General features: G+C 35.5%; 1 protein-coding gene and 1 non-coding gene across 2 annotated transcripts in view; one reads left to right on the top strand and one right to left on the bottom strand.

The window, feature by feature from the left end:
- The window catches only part of LOC140449405 (discoidin domain-containing receptor 2-like), a 1,157,947-nt gene that overhangs the window by 1,060,848 nt on the left and 78,990 nt on the right, over positions 1–18,109 (top strand). The gene's annotated exons all lie outside the window — the stretch shown is intronic.
- On the bottom strand, positions 10,290–10,361 carry TRNAH-GUG (transfer RNA histidin (anticodon GUG)). The gene has a single exon. It is a non-coding gene; the product is annotated as a tRNA-His (tRNA).

Here is an 18,109-nt window from a genome sequence, read left to right as displayed (position 1 = left end):
GAAATTTTTTTCCATCGGCCGATTCATAGCTTGCTGTTTTTGCTTTAACTTTATCGCGGAGCTACTTGCGTGTTAAATGTACCGAAATATATTTTGCGGCACGTACAGAGAACTTTTTATTAGTCCCTAATAATATCGCTGGTACACGTTTCGACCTCGTAAACTGTCTAGACCATTTAACTAATCCAATTATTTTTCGAAATAAGAAAATTTGAACGGATGTTTCGGTGTAAAAAGTCCGGGGGCGCCCTTGTTGCGCTATTTGCTGGCTGTAATGCAATGACCATTAAAAAGGGTTATAAAGGAGGGATGCTCCGAAGTTCCATAGTCCATAAACTTTCTATTCTCGATTTGTACATATATGATAGCCTAGTTATTATGACAGAATATTATAAAGCTCTTTATACAGGAATCTACAAAGCAGAAAAATCATAAATATGGATATTTTTTTCTTTACAATATCTTCTTCTTCTTCTTCCTACTTTATAAATAGGCAAAATGCCTGTTTTACTTCGGTTTTTAGCCTCAATTGACGTTGTCTGACCATCTTTTTCTCGGTCGTCCCAATGATCTTCTTTTATTTGGCGATTTGTCTCTTGCTATTCGTACTATTCTATTTTCTGCCATTCTTTCGATGTGTTGATTCCATTCCACTTTTCTTCTTTTGGTCCACGCGTTTATTTCCTCTATACCACATCTCGCTCGTATTTCCTCACTTCTTACTCTGTCTCTTAGAGTTTGGTTTGTTATTTTTCGTAAGACTATTTCTGTTGTTTCAGTTATCTTTGTGTTTTCGCCGGATCTGCTCTTGTTTCCGCTGTGTACGTCATTATCGGTCTTATTGTTGATTTATATATCCTGGTTTTCGTTTCCGTTGTGAGGTATTTGTTTATCCAGATTGTGTTGTTAAGACATCTTGCTGCTCTGTTTGCCATGTTCACTTGTTTTTGTACTTCTTCTTCCACTTTTCCGTAGCTTGACAGTTTTATTCCCAAGTATTCAGTTTCCATCACTTGTTCTATTATTTTGTTATTTACGACTAGTTTACATCGTCTCGGTTCCGCTGATATCACTATCGCTTTAGTTTTCTTTGTTGAGATCTCAATGTTGTATATGAGCGCCGTATCTTCGATTTCTTTAATTAATCTTTGTAGGTCATCTTCATTTTCGGCTGTTATTATGGCGTCGTCGGCGTAGCATATTATCCTTATTTCCTTTTCTCCCATTCTATATCCTCTTCTTTTTTAACTTTCTTTATGATTTCATCCATTATCAGATTAAATATTAATGGGCTCAGCGAATCTCCTTGTCTAATGCCAGTTTCATATTTGATAGGTTGCGATAGTTTTCTTTTACATCTTACCATAGCTATGTTATCTTTATATATATTCTCAATGGTTTTTACTAAATCCAGTGATATTCCCTTTTCATATAATAAATGTATCGCGTCCCGAATTCTCACTCTATCAAACGCTTTCTTCAAATCTATCAGACACATACATGCTGGTTAGTTGTATTCCAGCGCCTTTTCTTTTATTTGTCTTATTACAAAAACTGCATCCGTGCATGATCTTCCTGTCCGAAATCCTTGCTGTTCCTCTTGCAGAGATATTTGTTCGTTTATTTTTGTCGCTATTATTCTTGTTGTCAATTTGAGTGTTGTATTTAATAGATTTATTGCTCGATAATTATTGGGGTCTTTCTTATCTCCTTTTGTGAAGAACATCACCATGATCGCTCTCCTCCATTCATCTGGTATTCTGTTCGTGGTGATTATTTTATTAATTAGAAGTTGCAGTTGTTCTACAAGGTGATCACCTCCATATTTTAAGAGTTCATTTTGTATTTGATCTTCTCCTGGTGACTTTCTGTTTTTTAATTTGTTTCTTTACAATATCGACAAATGTAATACATTTCATACAACGCATGTGCTCAAGCTCAGTGGCGAAGTTTACTGTGCCATAGGGAAATATACAGCTGGTTCCCAAAAAAACTGAACCGCGTCGATTATCACCGCGTCACTTTCGACATCCTCTTCGATGTCTTCTTCATGGCTTCCGAAATGTCAGTCTCCCGAATCCCCAGACACCACTACATCGATCACTAATCAATGCATTACTGCTACTGAGAACAGCGGACGGTGTTCATTTATACCGTTAATGTTGACGTGGTTTGGGTGGAAATTGTCGTTGAGATTGGTGCGTTAATGTGCAAGGACGATATCGTGAGCGATGAACTGTGAGCGTGAAGCAAGAAAATTTGCGGTTGGATTCTATTTCTGACTAATCTCACTAATCGAGCGCGGGGGCAGTATTAAGTATTTTTTAGATTTAAACCTTTATTATTGTGTTTTCACAATGAAACGACAAAGTAAATTGAAAAAGACTTTCTGGCGAAAGACATAGGGCGAAATAAATTGAACAAAACAATATTTCTGGCGAATGATATAATAGTTGAATGACATAGTTTTCTTCAATATCTTCCACTTAAAAGCAAAATAGACAGTCATCCCTAATTTTCAAATAGAATATAGTATTGTTTAATTTATGACTATTGGGCTAAATGTTCTTAGGGGTCAGTTCACCAGTAAGTGAATTCACCCCTAATGAACTGTTGTAAATTCTGTTGCTTGACGTACCTTTTTTTTTTGGACTGAGGTGGAAAGGTTCTAAACCGACTAGGGAAGATGTCCCTAGTACTGTTGGATTCGATCAGGAAAGGAGCACATGCTAGGACATAGCATCCAAAGTATGGATTATATGCGCCACATGCACCCCTGACCAGTCGCCTACCAACTAAAAACCACCCCTTCTTCGGACAAGGCACCCCCGGACGAGTTCAATCGGTGAACGAAACATTGAGATGCCTTGTGCAGTCTGATAATTTGGGAGAAAATTGTAAAAGGGTTCTTACCTAAAAACGATAAGAACCACTTAAAATGATATGCAGAGACGGTATTGTGGGGAAACAAAATATGGGTTCATAAAAGTGCAGGTGTGTTCAGCCTGACAAGGAAGGAATGTGAATTAAAAGAGGCATGAGGTCGTGAAAACTACGTACGTAATATAATTACAGATCTGGCTGTAAAGGTGCCGTCTATTCCGTCGTGCAGCCGAGCTGTAAAGAACTCATGACAGCGTATTATGCAATTTGTTACCTCAACCACCCTGTTCCTGTCTCGCTCTTTTTAGCGTCTCCTTTTTCTTTATAATTTGCGTAATTATGTCGACAGTAACATCGTAGAATTCTTTGTTTTGCGTCGCTTTCTGTATCAGATTGTTGGGCGTTATCGCTCCTAGCCTTGATATTAGATTATTCCGTTCTCTTTGGAAAGTAGTGCAAGCAAAAATGCAGTGTTCTGCGTCGTCTATGACACCACAATCTATGCACAAATCGTTTGTTGTCTTCTTTATTCTATACGTGTACGACCTAAAGGAGCCATGGCCGGTGAGAAATTGTGTAAAAAAATAATTTAACCTTCTGAACCTACATTTAGACCAAGTTACCACATCAGGGATTAACATTTTGGTCCATTGTGCCTTCTCCGTTTGTGCCTCCCATTCATTTTGCCATATTTGGAGCATATGTGATCTTACTTCGGATTTTATTTCCGGTAAATGACCGTTTTCTCTGTTATATAAAGTGTCTCTTTCTTTAGCTAGGAGGTGAATGGGGAGCGTACCTGTTATGACCTGTAGGGCAATCGTAGAAGTAGTCCGGTATGCGCTTGCTACCTTTAGTAGAGGCTTCCTTTGTGCCTTTGCAAGCAATTCTTTATACTTAGCCATTCTCAAGGCTTCGTACCATACGGGAGCGCCGTATAAGAGGGTAGAATGTACAATCTGAAGGTACATTCTTCTTTTGAGGGCACTTGGACCGCCGATATTTGGCATAATTTTTATTAATGCCGCGGTTCTCTCTTCTGCTCTTTGGACTACTTTCATCAGGTGCTTTGTAAATCTTAGACCTGTGTCTAGTTGGATGCCCAGATATTTAGCACAGTACGTAGGCTCTTGACGGCACAGTACGTCTGCTTGACGTACCTAAGTGTTGATCATCATCATTGGCTCTACAACCCATGGTGGGCCTTGGCCTGCTGAAGGATAAGTCTCCATTCTCTCCTATTCTTCGCCTTGGCTTTCCAGTTTCGTACTCCCAACATTCTCAAGTCTTTCTCCACCTGATCCTTAAATCGTGCTCTGGGTCTGCCTTATCTTCTCACTCCATCTATTCTTTGGTTATAAATATGTTTTGGCGGCTCCATCTCATTCATTCTCTCTACGTGACCTAACCACCGCAGCCAGTTTATTTTGATAGACCTAATAATTGATGATGATGATGATGAAAACCTAAGTGTTGATACCTATATAAAATCTGCTGCCGTTATTCCTCCCATTTGAAATAAAAGTATTTGGTACCTTGTTAAATCTTTTGTGACTTCCTATGCTGCTGCATATAGTTTCATATTCAGCATCAGCAACCACTGAAACTTTTGTATAAATTATATTTATTTTACAGTACTTAAATTGAACTTTAATAACAAATCTTTGGATTACTTTTACTTGTTTTGTGTTTATTTTTAATTCCCAGTTATTGCTCTACTTTTAAAAGAAATATGGGAACAGTAAAGGTTTTGTCTAGTGACTTCAATGATAGATATTAGAATACTGTCCAATACAAAACTATACTACGTGGAGGAGGAAGGCGATCGATTGCGCAGGTTGGACGCAAATTCTTGCCGACTCACATACGTTTGTAAAACGAGAATGATAATAACGAGAGTGATTTCGGCATCCAATTGCTCCATATTTTCATGGAGAGCTCTATTCTTTTTCACCTTTTTTGCTCATTTTAGTTCAAACATTGTCATTTCGTCATAAGTTCAATCAAGTTCAATTGAGAGAAGTTCAATCACCAGAAGAAAACCGCTCAGTTATTAACCTTTAAATTAGAGAAAATCTACTTGACAGCTCCGCAAAAATTACATCTTTTCGGAATTGACGTAAGAATTATTTATCTTTTTTTTTAGAAAATTCTCATAAACAAATTACCTTATTCTGCTATTTCATAGTGCTAAAATAGAACACTCTGTTAAATTTCATGTATCCAAGTAATCAAGTATATGGAATATGGTTACGTGAAGTTGTAGATGTATATCCAGAGCAGATATAACTTTGTGTGGATGTAATAAACTTTGTCGGATGCATTATTGGAAAGGTGTAGCCCGTTGACGGAAGACGCCTTCGTCGGTTCTCATTTTACAGCTTTCTCCGCTCTCATCGGCGGAGCGATGCAAATTTTACTAGGAGCTGGAAAATTTTATAGGTCATAGTAGATTTTAAAACTTTTTCGTAAAACGTAACTTTATTCATTGTATCCGGCTTTTTTGTTGGTATTCACACTTTGAAAATGTAAAATTACACATTGTAATTATATTTGATTACCTATTACTATTACTATTATTATTACCTCGTGTTGATTGCCAACCTTCGTCGTGGAAATGGCACTTAAAGAAGAAGAAGATGGATTGAAAGCCAAAGCGTATAAAACAGTACTTCTTCGTGTTCTTCTTGTACGACATGGTTTTGCTTATTTTATTATGCCAGCTCTTATAATGTTGATGTCCAGCTCTCATACCACCTCTTCGGAGGGTTTTCCAGTGATCCTTTTTTATTGGCTTTAGGTGTCTTTGCGATTCTTCCTGCGTTTATTCTGTCGACATGATCTGCGACGTCCTATTGGCGTCCATACTCACCACATCCTAGACTCCAGTTTGTCTTAATGTATCCTTATTTCTCATCGGTTTCATATGCTGATACGCAGAGTGACATTAACCAGCTATCAGAATGGAGCAAGAAAAAGACTATTCCAATAAATACGCGTAAGTATTGTGTCGTTCAATGTGGATATAATACTCCATATTTAACATATTTTTTGTATGGAGTTCGTCTGAAATCGGTACAAGAATTTAATGATCTTGGTGTTACGGTCAATCAAACATTAAGTTGGTCTACTCAAACAGCAAAAGTAGTTAGTAAAGCAAACTCTGCTTTATACTTTATATCAAAAGCTTTTCATAGAATGTCTCCAGACTTGTTTTTGAAACTCTTCAAAAGTTGTCAGACCTTACGTAGAATTTGCAGTGTCAGTTTGGTCACTCCATTTGCAATAGAAGGAGTACAACTATGAGCTACTAAGCTACCTTGTAATTATGGAAGATTAAGCTACGAAACCCAACTAAGAAAGCTCAAGTTGCCTCCATTAACCCATAGATGAGAAAGAGGCTATGTTATATCTCATCATCATTTTGGCTTTACAACCCTGTGTGGGTCCTAGCCTCCCCAAGAATTTTTCTCCAGTCGTCCCTATCCATCGCCTTCCTCCGCCAAGCACGTATTTCCATATTTCCTTATTTAGCTATGTTATATCTACTTACAGAAATCTTAGGGGGAATTTTTGGGAAACATGAAACTTTTTAATATCAATGAAGATGCAAGACTAAGAGGTCATAACTATAAATTGAAAAACAGGTATTCTAAAAGTACTGTTAAAACAAAACTTTTTGGTTAACCGAGTTTTTGATAAATCGAACAGTTTAAGTGATGACATAGAAGTTACCAGTTTAAATAGTTTTAAAAATAAGTTAAATGAAACCTAACTGGGTATTGTACCTAGTCTTATGTTAACTTTGTATAATGTTTATATTTTTTTTCTGAAAACTTCCCAACCCATAACATTGATATAATAATAATATATTATTTTGTTATACCACTACAAGTTTTTTACTAATTATAGTTCTATAAAATTTAGTTCATTGCTTAAACGTAGAAAAACCGACAAAAAGTATACCAGAGCGTGTTTTTTTATGCAATAGACATGATCGTCAAATTTAAAGCAGCTATTTAACTGTCCAACCGCAGGTGCCGTCCCTGAACGCTAAAACACTTCCCAGTTTTACAGCCCCTGCGGTATATACTTTGAATTTTTCCCCGCATATATAAAACCAACCACTCAAGAATACAGAAACTCTATCTCTTATGCACAATTCTGAAAGTGAATAGAGGAGGGACATAAATTTCGTCAGTAAACAAAACCAACATTTATTGAGAGGATTAGCCAAGTTAGCAAATGGGGACAATATGCCGGTCTTCGGTTATTCTGCGTCGGAAAATGTGGAAATCTGATGGTAAATTTGAATTTTTCGCTTGGTGGAATTTAAGCGGTGTACACTTTTATTGCTAGGATATAAAAATATAGATATATCTGATTAGAGACAGTCTAGACAACAGGAGATACTTTAGACAAGCTAGAAAAATTGCCTTATATTCGTTATTGGTTTAGCTTAGTAAAGCAAAGGCGCAATCTGTGCCAAATCATTTTTTTTTTTGTTAGAGCTAAAACAAAAGAGAAAAGAAAAAATATTAGCAGCTTGGAGCTATTAGCTAGCATATTGGAGAATATTAAAGTGATTATAGGTCTGAGCGATCAACAATGGCTCAGATTTTTGTACTGTCAAGTACACATTTTCAAACTGATAACTTGTTTGCAAATGTTTGAGGTCCGAAAATTGACAGTCCTATCAAAATGACCAATTATCAGTTATTTTCTGGCCTAACTTAATAAACAGCAAATACTTAAATCTAAGGGCTTACTAATGCACTATAACTAACATGCAATAATATCACAGCACTATACTCTGCTTTTTACACTAAACTGGTACATATTTACACTAACTCAAATTGTTTTGTCCTTATGAGTCTTCTCTTTAGTTCAGTGTTGTCAAGAAGCTGGATTGCCTTGACATTCACATGACCATGCAGTTCTGCTCGTGACTTGTTGCTGTTCTCTTGATTACTTCGGTCACAGTTTCCATACCCAGATCCTGGTGGAGGTTGCTGTTGCGGATATACCAAGGAGCATCAACAATGTTTCTTAGTACTTTGTTTTGAAATCTCTGGATAATATGTAGATTACTATACTAGCCTATACTATACTATATATTACATATACAGATAATTTATTATGCATGGATAATATTGAATTTTTTCCAATCAGCCAATAAAATTCCTTGTATCTAATATCAAGCTCTTCTCTTTTCTTTTTGACATGGACTTTCCAGCGCAGCCTTGCGTCTAGGATGGCTGTATCATTCGCGAAAGTGGCAATAGTGTTTTGTTCTAGCTCTGGAATGTCTCACATATACAATAAGTACAGGACCGGACCTAATACACTCAATCTAAAAGCAGCATTTATTAGATGTGTCAGCTTAACTATGGCTTTTCTTGGTATATTATTTAATAGATCATATTCTGGAGCTTTCTTGGGATTTATATTCTCTTTTTTCTCTGTTAATAATTCTCTAAATGATGTCAACGTTACTCTCTCTTGGTTTTGGAATGATTCTTCCTATCTCAGTTCTTCACCTTCATTGTCGTTGAGTTTGAATGTGCTTTCTAAATAATCTGCAATCGTTTTTCAACTTGATTGGAGGAAAATGAATAATTATTGGTCTCTTCATTCTTTTTGTTACGTTCCATAACGAATAATCTGTGTTCTGGTCAGCTGTTAAATGACTTCTTTATCTCTCTTTTTAGTTTTTGTGTAGCATTATTTAAACTAGTTTTGTCTCGTACAGCTCTGTATTGCTGCCATTTTTTTCTTAACTTTCTTTTTTCTATTATGAGCTCTCTGATTTATTTTGGATAATTGTTCTCTTTTGTTCTAGAAGTTATTGTGGGGGTATTTTCCCAAGCTACCTGTTGAATATTTTTTATAAAAACTTCTTAATTCGTCTTTAAGTTGCCACGTGTTTCTCAATGGCACAGCAAGATTAGTTTTGTGTTCAAGGTATATTTTGAAGCTCTCCCAGTCAGTTTTTTTATTAGTCAATATTAAATTGAACTCTTTTAATCACTGTATCAGTCGTAGTTAAAATTATCGGTGAGTGATCAGAGTTCATGTTCCAGCCGTCATTGACATCCAGACAGTTAGCTGAGATATTTTTGTAAAAAAATAAATCTATCAGGTCTGGAATTTTGTTCCTATTGTTAGACCAGTATGTTGGTCTAAAAGTAGATATTCTTCTCTTCTTCTTTACGTGCCATCTCCGCGACGGAGGTTGGCAATCATCATAGCTATTCTGATCTTATATGCTGCCGCTCTGAATAGTTGGATTGATGTGCATCCGTACCATAGATACCAGTAAATATTACTTGACCCTTTTGTTCTTTAACAGTTGACAATAGTTCTTTTCCTTTAGTTGTAGTTAGCCTAGAGACCCAATGGATATTCTTTGCATTAAAGTCGCCACCTATAATGTATCTTTTTCCTAAAGTGTTCATAAACTCTATATATTGTTTTTTTTTAATGAAGTGTCTAGAAGGACAATATATTGATCCTATATTTACGGTATGCGTTTTCATCTTCACACATACTGTTGTAGCTTGCATGTGCTCAGTTGTATATTTTAATTCCTTATGATGCAAGATGTTATCTTTAATTATGATAGCGCTTCTTCCTTTAGCTGCATTATCTGGGTGTACAGTGGAATATACTCTATACTCCCTAAATTTTATATATGACTGTTTAGTGAAATGTGTTTCAGAAACGAGACAGATCAATTTTCTCAATGTCTAGTACTGCTTGCAACTCAATCTGATGTTGTAACAGTCCATTTGCATTCCACGCCATTATTCAGAGGTCCTTAGCCATTTCTGATTTTCGGAATAGCGCTTTGCTCTAGTCGGGTAACTCTGATATCGATTTGAGTTATTTTGTCATCAATCTTGTTGAGCTTTTCTAATATCATTTTTAATGTACCAATATGACAGCAGCTAGAAGGGAAGCAAACAAAAAATACTTGTCTCTAAGGGAGAAGAAAAGAAGACAAAACATTTTTGAAGGTAGAAATTCAAAACTAAGACTGGAACTAAAAAGTTTGATATATAAAAATATTAAACAAACTTTTTTTAATGGATGATACCCAATCACTATTTTGTCATCCATTTAGTCCTCGTGGTATTAATTTAATACTCCGACGGTGAGTTTCTTCGTTAAGCAAATTAACAAGGTATGAATCTATTCCAAGCTTTTAGCTAATATTGCTGTATCTTCGACGCATCTTATTTTTATGGGCTCTCTTGCATATTTCTATATGATCTGTTTTTAGAACTTTTTTCGATTTGATCGTTATTTTAAATTGTTTAACCTTTCGTTCAAAAATTTGACACGTTTTAATATTTTCAACCATTCGTTTACTATATTTTTAATAAAAAAAAAGTTTAACCTCATGCCGTGACCAGGATTCGAACCTGGGTTACCACGGCCACAACGTGGGGTCCTAACCACTAGACGATCACGGCTATCGAGATTGTTGGTAATCAATGACCTTGCACAATTTTTCAACGTAACCTAGTTTCAGTTCAAGATTAATATATTTTAATATTAGATTAGCTTTTATCTTATGCTGCTTTCATTTTAACCTTGAACGCTCTCGAGTAGATCGGTCAAATAATAATACATAAATTAATAAAATAATTTAGTATCCTTTTGAAGCAAATAGTATACGAAAAAAATTTCACAACAAAAAATTTATGTCAGTTCAGAAAAGAACAAATACTAAAATAAACAGATTTTCACACAGGACTACGATATCGATAATAGTTGGGAAAAATTTAAAAACAGCATAAAAACAATAGTCTCTTGGAGGAAAAAAAATAGTTCAAATAAGAAAAGTGCGTCATACGGCTTTCCATACAAATGGAGTATACTTTTTACGAATTTCAGAAAGTGATGTGGAAATAGTGAAAATATCTATAGAACACAATAAACCAGCCTACATGTGCCAGTAACATCCAGGCAGAAACAATGAAACCGACGAAATAACAACTGGAATCAGACCTTATTAAGTTCAACAATATTCAACTTCATATTGGATGCGGTAATAAAACAAGTAAAAATTAAAAGAGTATATGAAATGGGAAATAAAAAAAGTATCTTATGCGGATGACACACTCCTGATGAGAATCCTAAGAAGAATAACAAGAAAGACGCTGATTTACAGATCGAGAAGCCTTGGTGCAATTTCTAGATGAATAATGTAATAGGTCATTATCATTCCATCTATAAAGAAATGGAATGATAATGTTTAAAAACAAGCCGTATTTGTTAAAAAACTGCTAGTATGCCTAGATAAGTAGAAGAAGAAGAGTATTTCTTCTCTGTCTTGTATATCCTTGTCTTCATCTGCAATGCTGACAATTTCTTTCTTGTTGAAGCAAAGCTTCTATACTAGCGTAGTATTAATTTTGAAGCAGACTCCACACTGGCGTTGTATTACTTTTTTTTAGTAAAATGCAGAGGCAAGTGTCACGGAACTAGCGCCACGAGAAAGCGTCACGGTTAGCGTCATGAAATACTGAATTCATTACTCTCGATCTGTGATCTTCTGTATCTTTTTTCAGTTATTTTTTTTTGTAATTTACAATATGTATAAAATATACAGGTTTGCCAATCGAAAAAGAAACAGAGACATTATCAGAAGTCGCGACATTTTTTAAAAACCCAGCGAAATTTCGATTTTTGATTTAAGGGAGATACATTTTTCCGGTATTTCCAATATTTTTATTTTGACCCCTAAGCCAGAAGAATTACCACAAGATTTTTATTGGCAATGGGGGTTAAATAAGATATTTGACCAGATCTAGAATCTGGCTAGATGTGGAATTTTCATTTTCAGATCTGGAACCAAGTCATTTTAAAAAAAAAAACAAATTCCATCGTAATCGACTGGTGGGACCATTTTTAGACCTGGCAATTGGACTGGCAAAATATATTTACAATTACTGTGAGATGTGATCGTCTTGATTAATCCTGCCTTGACTGGTGTTATTGAAAATGGTCAATAATATGATGAAGATCATTTGACATTTACGACGACATTGGATTAGGAGGAGAGGCAGCATCGAATGGCCTCCTTGTTCACCAGATTTGTCTCCCCTTAATTTTTTTGTGGGGATACCTAAAAAGTAAAATCTATAGAACACCACCCGCTGTCACCACCGACAGAAGATTTACGTCAACGCATACCGACGAATCATTCCGCAAATGCTTCGGAATTTGACAGAACGTTTGGAACAAAACATTTGTCATTATATGGACGCTGGAGGTGATAAGTTTCAACATTTCGTCAACTAGGAAAAAAGTAACCAGCTAAAAAGAGTAATTTTAAAATATATTTTTCTTATCCATCAAATCCACCACCCTTATAAAGAGGAATAATAATGGCTGTCTTTAGGCACTCTGGAAATATACCTTTTTCAAAGAAATCGTTAATTACTGAGATCAGGACTTCCAACACATTATTTGGGAGATTTAAGAAAATTTTTATGGTTAGTCCATCAGTACTACAGGAAGATTTGCTTTTGATACCACTGATTGTTTGGATCAGTTCAGATTTATCCACTGGTCTTATAAAGAATGAATTCGAGATCTTTTTTGAATTGGGAAGATAGCAAATAGGATATTGTTGTGGCAAAATAGCTGATGTTATATTTTTACTCACATCAACGAAGTATTTATTTAGATTTTCAGGGTTTGGAAGAGAAAATATTTGAGCTGTGTTAGTTTTATTTCGAAGATCGTTTATTATGGACCAAGTTTCCTTTGCAAAATTTTTAGAGCTTCCCAGCTTCCTCTGTTTCGTTTTCGTTCGGCCACCCTGTATATGTTATGCAAAATATCTAGATATATTTGGAATATATGATTAGGGAAATTGTTCAAATTCCCATAGCTTTAAAGCGATACCTGTACATAAAGCTTATTGTAGATTTATTATTTAGATTTGGAATGCAAAAGGAGATTACTTCAGCTCGAATGGACTGAATTTAATAGATTTATCTCCAAAAATCATATTTTTTGCTGATACTTATTCTATTGATAATAAATTTCAATCGCATTTATGCTTCGAATGTGATTCGAAATATTCAAAACGAAAAAAACTAAACCGGAAAATGAAAAAAATATTTGGAAATGAATTTCCGTTCGATATTTATACATTTTTGAGAATTTTTCGTGCACAATATTATATTTGCCTGTTATTGAAGAATGTAATATCGTTGGCAAATTGAAATATCACTGGGAAAACCGTTCACTGTTGTATGTACTTTATTTGGTATCGTCCATAAAAATCCTAATACACTTCCGTATTTACTTTACTTTCATAAAACTCTAGCACAAAAAAGCCCATACAAGATATTAATAATGGTAGATACAAATTGTCACACACAGCCAACGGTTTTCGTTACGTTACGTTAGGAAAACGGAAAATCGAGTAGAACTGGTAGTGGCTAATGAACCTCTGTTACTGCTCGCAGGTAAACCATCATTGCTTATTTATTATACTTATCACTAGTGATAACAGATTGTTTCAAAATTTGCCTCGAAGACAATCAAAAATGTAGGAAAAAAAACAACAAATTAAAATGGCGATCTTACTACATTTAGAGCGATCTGGTCAACGTTTTTTCGTAGAGATCTTACATTTAAACGTCCGATTCACACAAGTCTGCAAAGCACAAAACGTTATAGCTCTGATATAATTTTAAGGTCACTAACTAGAGCATGAAGTAAGGATGTTCACATTCCAAAACCTTGGTGGGGCAAAACGTGTCAGGAAACAGCCCGACGAAGAAAATTAAGTTATATTAAATATAATCAAAATCCTACAATAAGTAACCTAATAGAGTATAAAAAGATGGACGCATTAGCGAAGAAAACCTTTAAGGAGAAGAAAAGGAAAAACTGTAGGGAGTATTGTAAAAGCATAAATCAAAATACTCCCATTAAGGAGGTATGGAGGAAAGTCAATTGCTTCAAATATCGCAAACAATCCAATAATTTACCTATTGACCCGGACGAACCATGGATAACAGAGTTTTACCAAAAAATTTCACCAGATTGGGTTCCGAATGATATTACCAACTCCATAGACGATGTTTCTAGAGATAATCTTAACTTAGATCGTCCGTTCTATCTATGGGAACTAAGAAGGGAACTAGATGGCTATTAGCGAAAAGAAAAAAATATTGACATCCATAGAATAGTACAACAATTAAATTTTGTATAAATAGTTTATTGCATTTAAATATTGATTAATCACATTGACACCGCCCTTTAAGAAGAGTTCTTTCAAATACTCGGGGATTCCGAATTCATTTCTTGTCGCACTGTGTAATAGGCACTCCAGTAGAAGGTGTTTTATTGTTAGCGGAGTCTCACAAGCATAACACTTCGGTTGGGGATCTTGTGACATCAAATGTCCATGCGTAAGGCGACTATGGCCAAGCCCCACTCGCGTGATGATCTCCTGAGAAAAACGATTGGTGAAACCATCAGACCATGGTTAAAATGTTTGACTTATCTCAAGTAATTTCGACTGTTTTGCTGCTATTCCATATGTCAACTACTATGGAAACATGATTTGAGATCTGTTGCCTGACTTTTTGGATAGATCTCAATAGTTGCCTCCTCTAAAGCTGCTCAATAGTTGCATCCTCTAAGGCTTCTTGTGCATATTTACTTGCCAAATCGTTTTCTGTAATTCCAATATAAGATGGCATCCACAGGAAAGCAATGTTTCTGTGATTTAGATTGTGCAATTCTTGTATAATGAGTTTGGCCGCAGGATGGAGAGAACAGATTTTAGAGATGATTTTTAGAGAGTTTAGTGAGGGAGGCAGATGCTGCACAATGCTTCGTCTTAGATCCATCGTTGAAAAACTGTTTGAAGGAGGAAAATTGAGAAATGAAGGTTTGATATTTAGAATTAATTAAATGGCGATTAGTGTCTTTGTTATTTTCTGCAAATAGTTCGAAATTTGTATGGGGAGAAGAGATTAGTCAAGGAGGGGAAGTTGGCATCTTGCTAGGATATATTTCGGTTACTTCAAGGTGTAATTTATATATGATTCGTCTGCATCTTTCATAAAAGGAAATGTGGGTTTTGGCGTATTGAATATTCGAGGAGTGAGTAGTTCGGTAAAATTGTAATGAGTACCGCTTTGCTACATATGAGACTATTAATTTCTGTCTTCTTTAATCTAATAGTTCACAGAGTTCGGCCTGAAGACTTATGATATGAGTTGTTCTAAATACACCGCATATTATTCTGGGAGCGTTATGTCAAATGGTGTCTAAAATTTTTAGATTGGTTGTTAAAGCAGATGATTAAGCATGGCATCCATAATCGATTTTGGAGTGGATCAGATTTTTATATAATGTAAGTAAAGCTCCCCAGTTCGTACCATAAAGATATTTCAAGAGATTTTCTCCCTTTTGGCATGTTACTGAAATATATTTGTTATGGTCTTCCAAGTTAGGGCCTGATCAATTATTTAACCTAGATATTTAATGATTTTTACACATTCAAGTATCTGGCACCCAAGTTTTAAAGTAGATCTTTTCTTTCTTTGCTTTGATATCTTTAAGAATATGATGCAGTGAGTTTTAGATGAAGCAAATTGGAAATCACTCCTTTTAGGCCATGCTATCAATTTATGGAGTTGATCTTGTAGTAGTTTGGCCATGCTTTGTATATTATTTTCCTTTAAGAATATTATAAGATTATCCGCGTACAATCTTCCTTGAATGAGTTTATTCATTGATTTGATTGTGTGGTTAATAGCTATAAGGAAAAGCTTCGGACTGATTGCTGAGCCTTGAGGTATTCGATGAGATTTGTTTCTGTTTTATGTGTGTAGTTTTTAAAACTCTGTACAAAGTTGTCATATTACAATGCTTTTGTATATAACGTCAAAATGACACAAAATATTAAATCTCACGTCACATTTTATGTCAAATCTCGCATATTAAATCCCGTTTTATATCAAATGTCAAATCTCACATCACATCTTTACGACACGTCACGTTACGTCAGGTTTTTACGTCGTGTTACTTAACGTCTTTACGTCACGTCACGTCACGCCACATGTTTACTTCGCATCGCATTTTTACGTAGCGTCTTTACGTTAAAAACGTGACGTGAAGTGAGATTTGACGTTTGACATAAAACTTGACATAATATGCTAGATTTTACATAAAATGTGACGTAAGATTTGACATTAAACCTGACAAAATATGCGAGATTTGACATAAAACGTGACCTTTTCACGTTGTTTATATACAAACAGTCTTCACTTCAATCCTTACTCAAGACTTTTGGTCCACTCGGTATATCTGAATACAATATTAATATCTATCTAACTATAATATACATTTCCTTTATTATTCCGTTAGCAAAACAAGTAGCCACTCCCGAACGATATGCCTCCCATTCCCAGCATATCCGTGGGGCCCTATATTGGTTCCATTTGGTAGCCCAAAGGGCCTATAACGTTGACATTTCAGCCTCTTTTTCTACTCAGTCAATATTGATGCCGAACATAGGACGTGTTTGTGCCGAATAGAAGTACGCCATAGTAAGTTTACTTCTATAAATAAGGAGCCATTGTGAGGGTGATGCGAACGGTGGAGCACGGGTTTATTTTTCTAAGGGGCACTAATGGACGGCCGGGGGTTACAAAGCACCGCGGCATAATGCTACTACGCGCTCGCCGAAGAAATAACACCAACTAAAAGACCACGAACAGGTGGAAAATCGCGTGCGAGGGTCAATCGAGGGTTTGTTTGATTCTGTATTAACTAATAGTATTTCTTGCATATCTAGGTCAACTTTTAATTATGTACTGTATTCCTGCTTCGTAATGTTAGTTATTATAACATTTTGCTACATCTCTAATTATAATCATTCTTTTATTTTAAAAATAGACCATGTGTGACCTCTTCACTCCTTTTTTCCTTTTAAACTCCTCTATTTAATTTTTAGTGCTACTTGATTGATATTTTGCAAGCAACTTATGTTGTTTTAAGTCTCGTGAATCCTTACATTACGTTTCTCTACTTGTTATAGACAAAAATCTGTGAGCATCAAAAAACTATTGGAGAAACATAGCTTAAAAGTAACTCTTCCTGATTGTATACTACTCTTTTAATACAAGCTAAAGAGGTCTCCATTTGCTTAATTTTCACCGCTATCAAATAAAAATGATTGTTTGCTAAAATCAGATTAAGCTAATGCTCTAATGCTACAATTTTTAAAAAGGACTATATTTTTTGCAAGTGTCTATGAGTCGGAAACCATCTTCAAATTCGAATTTTCACATCTTAGACACTCTTCAAGATTACCTTCTTTCGTGTGCCATTTTTATTGGTCCAAAAAAAAACAACACTAACAGACCAATATACAATCTAGACAAATTAAAAACGGCTCCAGGAACTCCAACTCAAAACAAGAGAACGTGAAGTAAATAGCTGGGAAGATTTGGCAGATGTTTTAACAGAAAAAGTTGAAGATAAACTGGATCAAGAGATCAAGAGGCAGACCACAAATGAGGTGGAAAGATGACATCAGGAAACAAGGAGGTCCCACATGGCAGAGAACAGCTCAAGATAGGGAAAGATGGAGAGAACTGGGGGAGACCTACATCCAACAATGGAAGGATAGAGAATAGGTTCAAAAAAAAACTGGGTAAAAAAGAGAAACATAGAAAAGAATGGATGTCAGATGAAACTTAGAATCTTATCTAGGAAAGAAACAGCAAAAGAAAGATATTTTGCAAGCAAGAACTGTAGAAGAAAGAGCGAACCGACAACAAGAATATGAAACAATAAATAAAGCAGTTAAAAGAAATGCAATGAGACAAAAGAAGGTGGGCTGAAGAACTGGCAAAACAAGCTAAAACAGGGCCCAGGGAAAACGCAGATGAAATTGTCGAAAACTTACAGAATGTAGACTTGCGTATATCTTGCGAGGCCCCTTGCAAAACGAAAATAATAACAGCTATCAAATCTCTGAGAAATAATAAGTCTCCGGGAATCGATAACATTGCTGCCGAAATACTTAAAACTGATCCGCATCTAACTACTGAACTTTTGCTCCCCATAATCCGAGAGGTGTGGGAACCAAACCGCATTCCAGCGGGCAGGAAAAAAAGTAACATTATCAAGCTTCCAAAAAAGGGCAACCTCACACTGTGCAAAAATTGGAGAAGAA

This window comes from Diabrotica undecimpunctata, chromosome 9 (genome assembly GCF_040954645.1).
Source record: "Diabrotica undecimpunctata isolate CICGRU chromosome 9, icDiaUnde3, whole genome shotgun sequence".
Classification (NCBI taxonomy): domain Eukaryota; kingdom Metazoa; phylum Arthropoda; class Insecta; order Coleoptera; family Chrysomelidae; genus Diabrotica; species Diabrotica undecimpunctata.
The sequence above is the reverse complement of the archived record's forward strand: the minus strand, read 5'-3'. Positions and strand labels throughout refer to the sequence as shown.